Raw genomic sequence first — 13566 nt, forward strand, 5'->3', positions numbered from 1 at the left:
CACCCCCAGAATCGAGTCTCGGGTTCCAATTCTAGGCCTGGGGCACCACGTGTGTGTGTGTGGGGGGGGGATGCGGGCCCGAGGCATGCTGGGAGACGTAGTTCTGAGCCGGAGTCCTGCGGGTCCCGGGCCCCGCCCGTCCTATCAGGGCCCCGCGGGGTGACGTCACGGGGGACCGGGGCTCCCGATTGGCCGCCGGGGCCGGGTGGGCGGGGCGGTCCCCGCCGCGCATGCTCAGTCCGCCCGCCCGTCTCCCAGCATTCCTCACGAGCGCCCAGAGCGTGCGGACGTGCGCACGCGGCTCTGCAGACCGCGGGCTCTGCCCGGCCTCCGCCGCCTCCTCCGCCCGCACCGCGCTCGGCCCAGCATGGCTGCCCCTGCCTCCCTGAGACTCTGCCGCCCCCGCCAGCGCCAGGAACCCAGCCTCCCCGGGCCCCGCGCGGGAGACGCCGCCGCCGCCGGGCCGACTCTGCCTCCATGACCGGTGAGTGCGGGCCCCGGGCCCGGCCCTGCCCGAGCTCCCGACCTCCCTGCTCGCTCCCGGCCAGGCCCCTGCCTCAGACTCAGGCCCGCCCTGCTCCCCACAGGCCCCGCCGTGCCCAGACGGGGCTCCCTCGGCCCGCAGCCGCCGCCGCCAGGTTCCCCGGTTCCCGCCGGGTGACGCGAGGCCCGCCGTGTGCCGCCCGCCCGCCCGGGGTCCCCCGCTGCAGAGCCGTGACGTAAAATCGGGGTCTGGGGCGGCGCGGGGGACGTTTTGGGGCTTTTTTTAATCTCGACCCGACCATGCGGTCTTAAGATGGAGGCACTTCCTGTCTGGGACAGGAAGAGAAGGCTAGGTGGGAGCGGGGCATGCTGGGAGCTGTAGTTGCGGTGCGGGAAGGAGCGCGTGCGCGGCTCTCTCTGGGTTTCCACGGCGATGCCGCCCGCCCGGGGTCCCCCAGCCACCCCCGCGCCCGCCCGGGGTCCCCCGCTGCAGAGCCGTGACGTAAAATCGGGGTCTGGGGTGGCGCGGGGGACGTTTTGGGGCTTTTTTTAATCTCGACCCGACCATGCGGTCTTAAGATGGAGGCACTTCCCGTCTGGAACAGGAAGAGAAGGCTGGGTGGGAGCGGGGCATGCTGGGAGCTGTAGTTCCGGTTTTTTTTTTCTTTTTTCTCTCTCCCTGACTCGGGGGCTCTGGGTTTCGTCCCGAGACGCCCGCGGGGCTCGGGCGCGTCCCCCCGTGGCGGGACCGCGTCACGCGCGCGCCCCGGTGTCTTTAATTATTATTTTTTGGGTGGGGCTCCTCTGGGGTGGGGGATTTCGTCGGCTCTGCACGTCTAACGTGCGTCTCTCCGTGTACGCATCCGGATCCCGCGCCAGCGCCCACCGCCGACCGCCGCCGCCCACCGTGACGTCACCCGCGGACGCAGCACCCACGCAGACGTGGACGCCGCGGTCAAGATGTCTCTGCCCTCCCCGCTGGACGGACGGACGGACACCCCGAGGTAGGAAGCCCGCGCCGCCCGCACCCGCCACAGCACGCACGACACACACACACGCTAGGTCACGCACGAGCACACAAGACACACACACGGCAGGCACACGCATCCGCACCGGGACTCAGGACGCCGACGACACGGACGCCCGCCGCGGTCAAGATGTCTGCGTGAGCCCCCCGCCGCCGCCGCCGTGCTGGACGGACGCCCCGACGAGGTAGGACGCACAGCGCCGACCACCGCCACACACACACACACACACACACACACACCCGCCCACAGGGGCTCAGGGACCCGGGCGGGCACCGCGACCTCCCAGCGTGGTTCCGCCCCGAGGAGACCCCGGCTCTGGGGCGCCACCCGGGGGCGACGGGACGTCACTGCCACGCTCCCGTTCTTTTTTTCAGACCTGGTCATTTTTTTTCCCATGATTTTATATTTTTAATTTTTGGGTGTTCCTGTTGGAAACCTGCTCTGGGGCGCCACCCGGCGGCCACAGGACGTCACTGCGTCGCAACCAATTTTTTTTTAAATCCTTTTATTTCAAATTATGATCTATGTTTAATTGTGGAGTGTTTCTGACTTGGGATTTCTTTTCCAATTATTATTTTATTTTCATCTTTTGAGTTTTTCTCTCAGAAATCAGCTCTGCCACGCAAATCTGTTGCAACAGGGCGTTACCGCAATGCTCCAATTTCTTTTTTTTTTTTTTTTGTTTTACGAGATAGGGTTTTTTTATTTTGAATTTTATTTTGAATTTGTTTTTTTTTTCAAATTATGATGTATTTTTAATTTTGGAGTGTTTCTGACTTGGGATTTTTTTTCCAATTATTATTTTATTTTCATCTTTTGAGTTTTTCTCTCAGAAATCATTGCAACAGGGCCTCACTGCTCTCTCATATTTGCATAGTGATGCAGTCTGAACCCGCCCAGATATTTAAATTAGACACTCCCACTCTCGTCGTGGCATAGTGAGGCAGTCAGAGGTGCCAATGAGGCTCAGATTTGCCTCATGAGGCTCTCAGGAACCGCCCAGATATTCAAATTAGACACTCCCACCCTCATATTTGCATAGTAGGGCTGTCAGAACCCGCCCAGATATTTAAATTACACACTCACACTCTCGTCGTGGCATAGTGAGTCAGTCAGAGGTGCCAATGAGGGTCAGATTTGCATCATGAGGCTCTCAGGAACCGCCCAGATATTGAAATTAGACACTCCCACCCTCATATTTGCATAGTGGGGCTGTCAGAACCCGCCCAGATATTTAAATTAGACACTCCCACTCTCGTCGTGGCATAGTGAGGCAGTCAGAGGTGCCAATGAGGCTCAGATTTGCCTCATGAGGCACTCGGGAACCGCCCAGATATTGAAATTAGACACTCCCACCCTCATATTTGCATAGTAGGGCTGTCAGAACCCGCCCAGATATTTAAATTAGACACTCCCACTCTAGTTGTGGCATAGTGAGGCAGTCAGAGCTGCCAATTAGGATCAGATGTGCATCATGAGGCAGTGAGAACCCGCCCAGATATTGAAATTAGACACTCCCTCTCTCAGGTTTGCATGATGAGGAAGTCAGAACCCGCACAGATATTTAAATTAGACACTCCCACTCTCAGATTTGCATCATGAGGCACTGTGAGATTCACAATTGGCTCAGATTAGCAGGATGAGTCAGTTAGGACCGCCCAGATATTGAAATTAGACACTCCCACTCCCATATTTGCATAATGAGGCAGTCAGAACTGCCCAGAGATTCAAATTAGGGTTAAACCTGCTCTGGGGCGCCAACCAGCGGCCACAGGAAGTCATTGCGTCGCAACAAATTTTTTCTTAATCCTTTTATTTTCAAATTACGATATATTTTTAATTGTGGAGTGTTTCTGACTTGGGATTTCTTTTCCAATTATTATTTTATTTTCATCTTTTGAGTTTTTCTCTCAGAAATCATTGCAACAGGGCCTCACTGCTCTCTCATATTTGCATAGTAGGGCTGTCAGAACCTGCCCAGATATTTAAATTAGACACTCCCACTCTCGTCGTGGCATGGTGAGGGAGTCAGAGGTGCCAATGAGGCTCAGATTTGCATCATGAGGCTCTCAGAACCCGCCCAGATATTCAAATTAGACACTCCCACCCTCATATTTGCATAGTAGGGCTGTCAGAACCCGCCCAGATATTTAAATTAGACACTCCCACTCTCGTCGTGGCATAGTGAGGCAGTCAGAGGTGCCAATGAGGCTCAGATTTGCATCATGAGGCTCTCAGAACCCGCCCAGATATTCAAATTAGACACTCCCACCCTCATATTTGCATAGTGGGGCTGTCAGAACCCGCCCGGATATTTAAATTACACAGTCACACTCTCATAGTCGCACAGTGAGTCTGTCAGAGGTGCCAATGAGGCTCAGATTTGCCTCATGAGGCACTCGGGAACCGCCCAGATATTTAAATTAGACACTCCCACCCTCATATTTGCATACTGAGGCAGTCAGAGCTGCCAATTAGGATCAGATGTGCATCATGAGGCAGTCAGAACCAGCCCAGATATTGAAATTAGACACTCCCTCTCTCAGATTTGCATGATGAGGAAGTCAGAACCCGCCCAGATATTAAAATTAGACACTCCCACTCTCAGATTTGCATCATGAGGCAGTCTGAGATTCACAATTGGCTCAGATTGGCAGTATGAGTCACTTAGAACCGCCCAGATATTGAAATTAGACACTCCCACTCCCATAATGAGGCAGTCAGAACTGCCCAGAGATTCAAATTAGGGTTAAACCTGCTCTGGGGCGCCACCCGGCGGCCACAGGAAGTCACTGCATCGCAACAAATTTTTTTTTTTAATCCTTTTATTTCAAATTATGATATATTTTTAATTGTGGAGTGTTTCTGACTAGGGATTTCTTTTATAATTATTATTTAATTTTCATCTTTAGATTTTTTTCTCTCAGAAATCAGCTCTGCCACGCGAACCCGTTGCAACAGGGCGTTACCGCAATGCTCCAATTTCTTTTTTTTTTATTATTTTGTTTTACGAGATAGGGTTTTTTATTTTGAATTTTATTTTGAATTTGTATTTTTTTTCAAATTACGATATATTTTTAATTTTGGAGTGTTTCTGACTTGGGATTTCTTTTCCAATTATTATTTTATTTTCATCTTTTGAGTTTTTCTCTCAGAAATCATTGCAACAGGGCCTCACTGCTCTCTCATATTTGCATAGTGAGGCTGTCAGAACCCGCCCAGATATTTAAATTAGACACTCCCACTCTCGTCGTGGCACGGTGAGGCAGTCAGAGGTGCCAATGAGGGTCAGATTTGCATCATGAGGCTGTGAGGAACCGCCCAGATATTCAAATTAGACACTCCCACCCTCATATTTGCATAGTAGGGCTGTCAGAACCCGCCTGGATATTTAAATTAGACACTCCCACTCTCGTCGTGGCATAGTGAGGCAGTCAGAGGTGCCAATGAGGCTCAGATTTGCATCATGAGGCTCTCAGGAACCGCCCAGATATTCAAATTAGACACTCCCACCCTCATATTTGCATAGTGGGGCTGTCAGAACCCGCCCAGATATTTAAATTAGACACTCCCACTCTCGTCGTGGCATAGTGAGGCAGTCAGAGGTGCCAATGAGGCTCAGATTTGCATCATGAGGCACTCGGGAACCGCCCAGATATTCAAATTAGACACTCCCACCCTCATATTTGCATAGTTGGGCTGTCAGAACCCGCCCGGATATTTAAATTAGACACTCCCACTCTAGTTGTGGCATAGTGAGGCAGTCAGAGGTGCCAATGAGGGTCAGATTTGCATCATGAGGCTCTCAGGAACCGCCCAGATATTCAAATTAGACACTCCCACTAGTGGCAAAGTATCGTAGTGAGGCACTCAGAGGTGATGGGACGTTACTGCAACACTCGATTCTTTTTTTAAGACCTGGTAATATTTTTTCCAATTATTTTATATTTTTAATTTTTGAGTGTTTATGTTAGAAACCTGCTCTGGGGCGCCACCCGGCGGCCACAGGTCTTCACTTCATCACCTCAAATTTTTTTTAAATTAGTTTTTTTTTCAAATTATTATATATTTTTAATTTTGGAGTGTTTCTGACTTGGAATTTAGTTTCCAATTATTATTATTTTTTTTTCCAATTATTATTTTATTTTCATTTTTTGAGTTTTTCTCTCAGAAAACATCTCCGCCTCACGAACCCATTGCAAAAGGGCCTTATTGCAACAGGGTCCAATTTTTTCTTTTGTTTTTTGTTTTACAAGTTAGGGTTTTTTATTTTGAATGTGTAACTGTTGAATATTTTTTGTAAATTTTTAAAAACGTTCCAATTTTGGGGGATTTTTCTCAATGCTCTATATTTTTTTCTAAAGCAGGAAAACTGGTGCAGGTTTAATTTAGAACACTGAACACACCTGAAGGTTTAAATTAGGGCCAGGGAAACTCGAGCAGGGTTAAATTAGAATCAGGGAAACTCGGGCAGGGTTAAATTAGAACCAGGGAAACTCGGGCAGGGTTAAATTAGAACCAGAGAAACTCGGGCTGGGTTAAATTCGAACCAGGGAAACTCGGGCGGGGTTAAATTAGAACCAGGGAAACTCGGGCAGGGTTAAATTAGAACCAGGGAAACTCGTGCGAGTGTAAATTAGAACCAGGGAAACTCGGGCGGGGTTAAATTAGAACCAAGGAAACTCGGGCGGGGTTAAATTAGAACCAGGGAAACTCGGGCAGGGTTAAATTAGGACCAGGGAAACTCGGGCAGGGTTAAATTAGAACCAGGGAAACTCGGGCGGGGTTAAATTAGAACCAGGGAAACTCGGGCAGGGTTAAATTAGAACCAGGGAAACTCGTGCAGGGTTAAATTAGGACCAGGGAAACTCGGGCAGGGTTAAATTAGAACCAGGGAAACTCGTGCAGGGTTAAATTAGAACCAGGGAAACTCGGGCAGGGTTAAGTTAGAACCAGGGAAACTCGGGCGGGGTTAAATTAGAACCAGGGAAACTCGGGCGGGGTTAAATTAGAACCAGGGAAACTCGGGCGGGGTTAAATTAGAACCAGGGAAACTCGGGCGGGGTTAAATTAGAACCAGGGAAACTCGGGCGGGGTTAAATTAGAACCAGGGAAACTCGGGCAGGGTTAAATTAGAACCAGGGAAACTCGGGCAGAGGTAAATTAGAACCAGGGAAACTCGTGCAGGGTTAAATTAGAACCAGGGAAACTCGTGCGAGTGTAAATTAGAACCAGGGAAACTCGTGCAGGGTTAAAATAGAACCAGGGAAACTCGGGCGGGGTTAAATTAGAACCAGGGAAACTCGGGCAGGGTTAAATTAGAACCAGGGAAACTCGGGCGGGGTTAAATTAGAACCAGGGAAACTCGGGCAGGGTTAAATTAGAAACAGGGAAACTCGGGCAGGGTTAAATTAGAACCAGGGAAACTCGGGCAGGGTTAAATTAGAACCAGGGAAACTCGGGCGGGGTTAAATTAGAACCAGGGAAACTCATGCAGGGTTAAATTAGAACCAGGGAAACTCGTGCGACTGTAAATTAGGACCAGAGAAGCGGGTTGACTCTCTGATTTGCATAATGAGGGAGTGAGAGGTGCAAAATCAGAAATCTCCCACGCATATTTGCATAAGGAGGCACACTGAGTGCAAATGACTGTCAGATTTGCATAGAGGCAGTGAGGACCCGCCCAGATATGCAAATTATACACAATCTTGAATCAAGTTTCAAAATAGACACTCCTCATCAAACCCTAACCCTAACCCTACCCTAACCCTAACCCTAACCCTAACCCTAACACCAATCCTAACCCTAACCCTAATTCTAACCCTAACCCTAACCTAACCCTAACCCCAATCCTAACCCTAACCCTAACCCTAACCCCAACCCTAACCCTAACCCTAACCCCAATCCTAACCCTAACCCTAACTCTAACCCTAACCCCAATCCTAACCCCAACCCTAACCCTAACCCTAACCCTAACCCTAACCCCAATCCTAACCCTAACCCTAACCCTAACCCCAATCCTAACCCTAACCCCAATCCTAACCCTAACCCTAATCCTAACCCTAACCCTAACCCCAATCCTAACCCTAACCCCAATCCTAACCCTAACCCTAACCCCAATCCTAACCCTAACCACAACCCTAACCTAACCCTAATCCTAACCCTAACCCCAAACCTAACCCTAACCCTAACCCCAATCCTAACCCTAACCCTAACCCCAATTCTAACCCTAACCCTAACCCTCACCCAATCCTAACCCTAACCCTAACCCCAAACCTAACCCTAACCCTAATTCTAACCCTAACCCCAACCCTAGCCCTAACTCCAATCCTAACCCTAACCCCAAACCTTACCCTAAACCTAACCCTAACCCCAATCCTAAACCTAACCCTAACCCTAGTTCTAACCCTAATTCTAACCCTAACCCTAACCCTGACATCTAAATTTGGCTCAGATTTGCATCATGAGGCACTCAGGAACCGCCCAGACACTCCCACTCTCATATTTGCAAAATGAGGCAGTCAGAACCCGCCCATATATTTAAATTAGGGTTACTGAGGGCTAGGGTTAGTGGGGCCTAGGGTTAGTGGGGCCTAGGGTTACTGAATTCTAGGGTCACTGAGGTCTAGGGTTACTGAATTCTAGGGTTACTAAGTTCTAGGGTTACTGAGTTCTAGGGTTACTGAGTTCTAGGGTTACTGAGTTCTAGGGTTACTGAATTCTAGGATTACTGAGTTCTAGGGTTACTGAGTTCTAGGGTTACTGAGTTCTAGGGTTACTGAGTTCTAGGGTTACTGAGTTCTAGGGTTACTGAGTTCTAGGGTTACTGAGTTCTAGGGTTACTGAGTTCTAGGGTTACTGAGTTCTAGGGTTACTGAGTTCTAGGGTTACTGAAGCCTAGGGTTACCGAGTTCTAGGGTTACCGAGTTCTAGGGTTACTGAGTTCTAGGGTTACTGAGTTCTAGGGTTACTGAATTCTAGGGTTACTGAGTTCTAGGGTTACTGAGTTCTAGGGTTACTGAGTTCTAGGGTTACTGAGGTCTAGGGTTACTGAGAGCTAGGGTTACTGAGTTCTAGGGTTACTGAGGTCTAGGGTTACTGAGTTCTAGGGTTACTGAGGTCTAGGGTTACTGAGTTCTAGGGTTACTGAGTTCTAGGGTTACTGAGTTCTAGGGTTACTGAGTTCTAGGGTTACTGAGTTCTAGGGTTACTGAGGTCTAGGGTTACTGAGTTCTAGGGTTACTGAGTTCTAGGGTTACTGAGGTCTAGGGTTACTGAGTTCTAGGGTTACTGAGGTCTAGGGTTACTGAGTTCTAGGGTTACTGAGTTCTAGGGTTACTGAGTTCTAGGGTTACTGAGGTCTAGGGTTACTGAGTTCTAGGGTTACTGAGGTCTAGGGTTACTGAGTTCTAGGGTTACTGAGTTCTAGGGTTACTGAGTTCTAGGGTTACTGAGGTCTAGGGTTACTGAGCTCTAGGGTTACTGAGGTCTAGGGTTACTGAGTTCTAGGGTTACTGAGTTCTAGGATTACTGAGTTCTAGGGTTACTGAGGTCTAGGGTTACTGAGTTCTAGGGTTACTGAGGTCTAGGGTTACTGAGGTCTAGGGTTACTGAGTTCTAGGGTTACTGAGTTCTAGGGTTACTGAGTTCTAGGGTTACTGAGTTCTAGGGTTACTGAGTTCTAGGGTTACTGAGGGCTAGGGTTACTGAGTTCTAGGGTTACTGAGGTCTAGGGTTACTGAGTTCTAGGGTTACTGAGTTCTAGGGTTACTGAGTTCTAGGGTTACTGAGTTCTAGGGTTACTGAGTTCTAGGGTTACTGAGTTCTAGGGTTACTGAGGTCTAGGGTTACTGAGTTCTAGGGTTACTGAGTTCTAGGGTTGCTGAGTTCTAGGGTTACCGAGTTCTAGGGTTACTGAGGTCTAGGGTTACTGAGGTTACAGCCCTACTATGCAAATATGAGGGTGGGAGTGTCTAATTTGAATATCTGGGCGGTTCCTCACAGCCTCATGATGCAAATCTGACCCTCATTGGCACCTCTGACTGCCTCACCGTGCCACGACGAGAGTGGGAGTGTCTAATTTAAATATCTGGGCGGGTTCTGACAGCCTCACTATGCAAATATGAGAGAGCAGTGAGGCCCTGTTGCAATGATTTCTGAGAGAAAAACTCAAAAGATGAAAATAAAATAATAATTGGAAAAGAAATCCCAAGTCAGAAACACTCCAAAATTAAAAATATATCGTAATTTGAAAAAAAATACAAATTCAAAATAAAATTCAAAATAAAAAACCCTATCTCGTAAAACAAAATAATAAAAAAAAAAGAAATTGGAGCATTGCGGTAACGCCCTGTTGCAACGGGTTCGCGTGGCAGAGCTGATTTCTGAGAGAAAAAAATCTAAAGATGAAAATTAAATAATAATTATAAAAGAAATCCCTAGTCAGAAACACTCCACAATTAAAAATATATCATAATTTGAAATAAAAGGATTAAAAAAAAAAATTTGTTGCGATGCAGTGACTTCCTGTGGCCGCCGGGTGGCGCCCCAGAGCAGGTTTAACCCTAATTTGAATCTCTGGGCAGTTCTGACTGCCTCATTATGGGAGTGGGAGTGTCTAATTTCAATATCTGGGCGGTTCTAAGTGACTCATACTGCCAATCTGAGCCAATTGTGAATCTCAGACTGCCTCATGATGCAAATCTGAGAGTGGGAGTGTCTAATTTTAATATCTGGGCGGGTTCTGACTTCCTCATCATGCAAATCTGAGAGAGGGAGTGTCTAATTTCAATATCTGGGCTGGTTCTGACTGCCTCATGATGCACATCTGATCCTAATTGGCAGCTCTGACTGCCTCAGTATGCAAATATGAGGGTGGGAGTGTCTAATTTAAATATCTGGGCGGTTCCCGAGTGCCTCATGAGGCAAATCTGAGCCTCATTGGCACCTCTGACAGACTCACTGTGCGACTATGAGAGTGTGACTGTGTAATTTAAATATCCGGGCGGGTTCTGACAGCCCCACTATGCAAATATGAGGGTGGGAGTGTCTAATTTGAATATCTGGGCGGGTTCTGAGAGCCTCATGATGCAAATCTGACCCTCATTGGCACCTCTGACTGCCTCACTATGCCACGACGAGAGTGGGAGTGTCTAATTTAAATATCTGGGCGGGTTCTGACAGCCCTACTATGCAAATATGAGGGTGGGAGTGTCTAATTTGAATATCTGGGCGGGTTCTGAGAGCCTCATGATGCAAATCTGAGCCTCATTGGCACCTCTGACTCCCTCACCATGCCACGACGAGAGTGGGAGTGTCTAATTTAAATATCTGGGCAGGTTCTGACAGCCCTACTATGCAAATATGAGAGAGCAGTGAGGCCCTGTTGCAATGATTTCTGAGAGAAAAACTCAAAAGATGAAAATAAAATAATAATTGGAAAAGAAATCCCAAGTCAGAAACACTCCACAATTAAAAATATATCGTAATTTGAAAATAAAAGGATTAAGAAAAAATTTGTTGCGACGCAATGACTTCCTGTGGCCGCTGGTTGGCGCCCCAGAGCAGGTTTAACCCTAATTTGAATCTCTGGGCAGTTCTGACTGCCTCATTATGCAAATATGGGAGTGGGAGTGTCTAATTTCAATATCTGGGCGGTCCTAACTGACTCATCCTGCTAATCTGAGCCAATTGTGAATCTCACAGTGCCTCATGATGCAAATCTGAGAGTGGGAGTGTCTAATTTAAATATCTGTGCGGGTTCTGACTTCCTCATCATGCAAACCTGAGAGAGGGAGTGTCTAATTTCAATATCTGGGCGGGTTCTCACTGCCTCATGATGCACATCTGATCCTAATTGGCAGCTCTGACTGCCTCACTATGCCACAACTAGAGTGGGAGTGTCTAATTTAAATATCTGGGCGGGTTCTGACAGCCCTACTATGCAAATATGAGGGTGGGAGTGTCTAATTTCAATATCTGGGCGGTTCCCGAGTGCCTCATGAGGCAAATCTGAGCCTCATTGGCACCTCTGACTGCCTCACTATGCCACGACGAGAGTGGGAGTGTCTAATTTAAATATCTGGGCGGGTTCTGACAGCCCCACTATGCAAATATGAGGGTGGGAGTGTCTAATTTCAATATCTGGGCGGTTCCTGAGAGCCTCATGATGCAAATCTGACCCTCATTGGCACCTCTGACTGCCTCACTATGCCACGACGAGAGTGGGAGTGTCTAATTTAAATATCTGGGCGGGTTCAGACTGCATCACTATGCAAATATGAGAGAGCAGTGAGGCCCTGTTGCAATGATTTCTGAGAGAAAAACTCAAAAGATGAAAATAAAATAATAATTGGAAAAAAAATCCCAAGTCAGAAACACTCCAAAATTAAAAATACATCATAATTTGAAAAAAAAAACAAATTCAAAATAAAATTCAAAATAAAAAAACCCTATCTCGTAAAACAAAAAAAAAAAAAAAAGAAATTGGAGCATTGCGGTAACGCCCTGTTGCAACAGATTTGCGTGGCAGAGCTGATTTCTGAGAGAAAAACTCAAAAGATGAAAATAAAATAATAATTGGAAAAGAAATCCCAAGTCAGAAACACTCCACAATTAAACATAGATCATAATTTGAAATAAAAGGATTTAAAAAAAAATTGGTTGCGACGCAGTGACGTCCTGTGGCCGCCGGGTGGCGCCCCAGAGCAGGTTTCCAACAGGAACACCCAAAAATTAAAAATATAAAATCATGGGAAAAAAAATGACCAGGTCTGAAAAAAAGAACGGGAGCGTGGCAGTGACGTCCCGTCGCCCCCGGGTGGCGCCCCAGAGCCGGGGTCTCCTCGGGGCGGAACCACGCTGGGAGGTCGCGGTGCCCGCCCGGGTCCCTGAGCCCCTGTGGGCGGGTGTGTGTGTGTGTGTGTGTGTGTGTGTGGCGGTGGTCGGCGCTGTGCGTCCTACCTCGTCGGGGCGTCCGTCCAGCACGGCGGCGGCGGCGGGGGGCTCACGCAGACATCTTGACCGCGGCGGGCGTCCGTGTCGTCGGCGTCCTGAGTCCCGGTGCGGATGCGTGTGCCTGCCGTGTGTGTGTCTTGTGTGCTCGTGCGTGACCTAGCGTGTGTGTGTGTCGTGCGTGCTGTGGCGGGTGCGGGCGGCGCGGGCTTCCTACCTCGGGGTGTCCGTCCGTCCGTCCAGCGGGGAGGGCAGAGACATCTTGACCGCGGCGTCCACGTGTGCGTGTGTGCTGCGTCCGCGGGTGACGTCACGGTGGGCGGCGGCGGTCGGCGGTGGGCGCTGGCGCGGGATCCGGATGCGTACACGGAGAGACGCACGTTAGACGTGCAGAGCCGACGAAATCCCCCACCCCAGAGGAGCCCCACCCAAAAAATAATAATTAAAGACACCGGGGCGCGCGCGTGACGCGGTCCCGCCACGGGGGGACGCGCCCGAGCCCCGCGGGCGTCTCGGGACGAAACCCAGAGCCCCCGAGTCAGGGAGAGAGAAAAAAGAAAAAAAAAACCGGAACTACAGCTCCCAGCATGCCCCGCTCCCACCCAGCCTTCTCTTCCTGTTCCAGACGGGAAGTGCCTCCATCTTAAGACCGCATGGTCGGGTCGAGATTAAAAAAAGCCCCAAAACGTCCCCCGCGCCACCCCAGACCCCGATTTTACGTCACGGCTCTGCAGCGGGGGACCCCGGGCGGGCGCGGGGGTGGCTGGGGGACCCCGGGCGGGCGGCATCGCCGTGGAAACCCAGAGAGAGCCGCGCACGCGCTCCTTCCCGCACCGCAACTACAGCTCCCAGCATGCCCCGCTCCCACCTAGCCTTCTCTTCCTGTCCCAGACAGGAAGTGCCTCCATCTTAAGACCGCATGGTCGGGTCGAGATTAAAAAAAGCCCCAAAACGTCCCCCGCGCCGCCCCAGACCCCGATTTTACGTCACGGCTCTGCAGCGGGGGACCCCGGGCGGGCGGGCGGCACACGGCGGGCCTCGCGTCACCCGGCGGGAACCGGGGAACCTGGCGGCGGCGGCTGCGGGCCGAGGGAGCCCCGTC

General features: G+C 49.8%; 1 protein-coding gene across 2 annotated transcripts in view; it reads right to left on the reverse strand.

Annotated features, from left to right (window-relative positions):
* Positions 1-13566, reverse strand: part of LOC147004443 (uncharacterized) — a 52599-nt gene that overhangs the window by 22679 nt on the left and 16354 nt on the right. The window contains exon 5 of one of the 2 annotated variants that reach the window (XM_085837851.1): positions 12682-12806. The gene's annotated coding sequence lies outside the window, so the exon portion shown is untranslated. The other variant, XR_015047119.1, reaches the window with a different exon arrangement.

Source organism: Mus caroli, unplaced genomic scaffold (assembly GCF_978045245.1).
Source record: "Mus caroli unplaced genomic scaffold, Mus_caroli_1 scaffold_5, whole genome shotgun sequence".
In the NCBI taxonomy this organism is placed as follows: domain Eukaryota; kingdom Metazoa; phylum Chordata; class Mammalia; order Rodentia; family Muridae; genus Mus; species Mus caroli.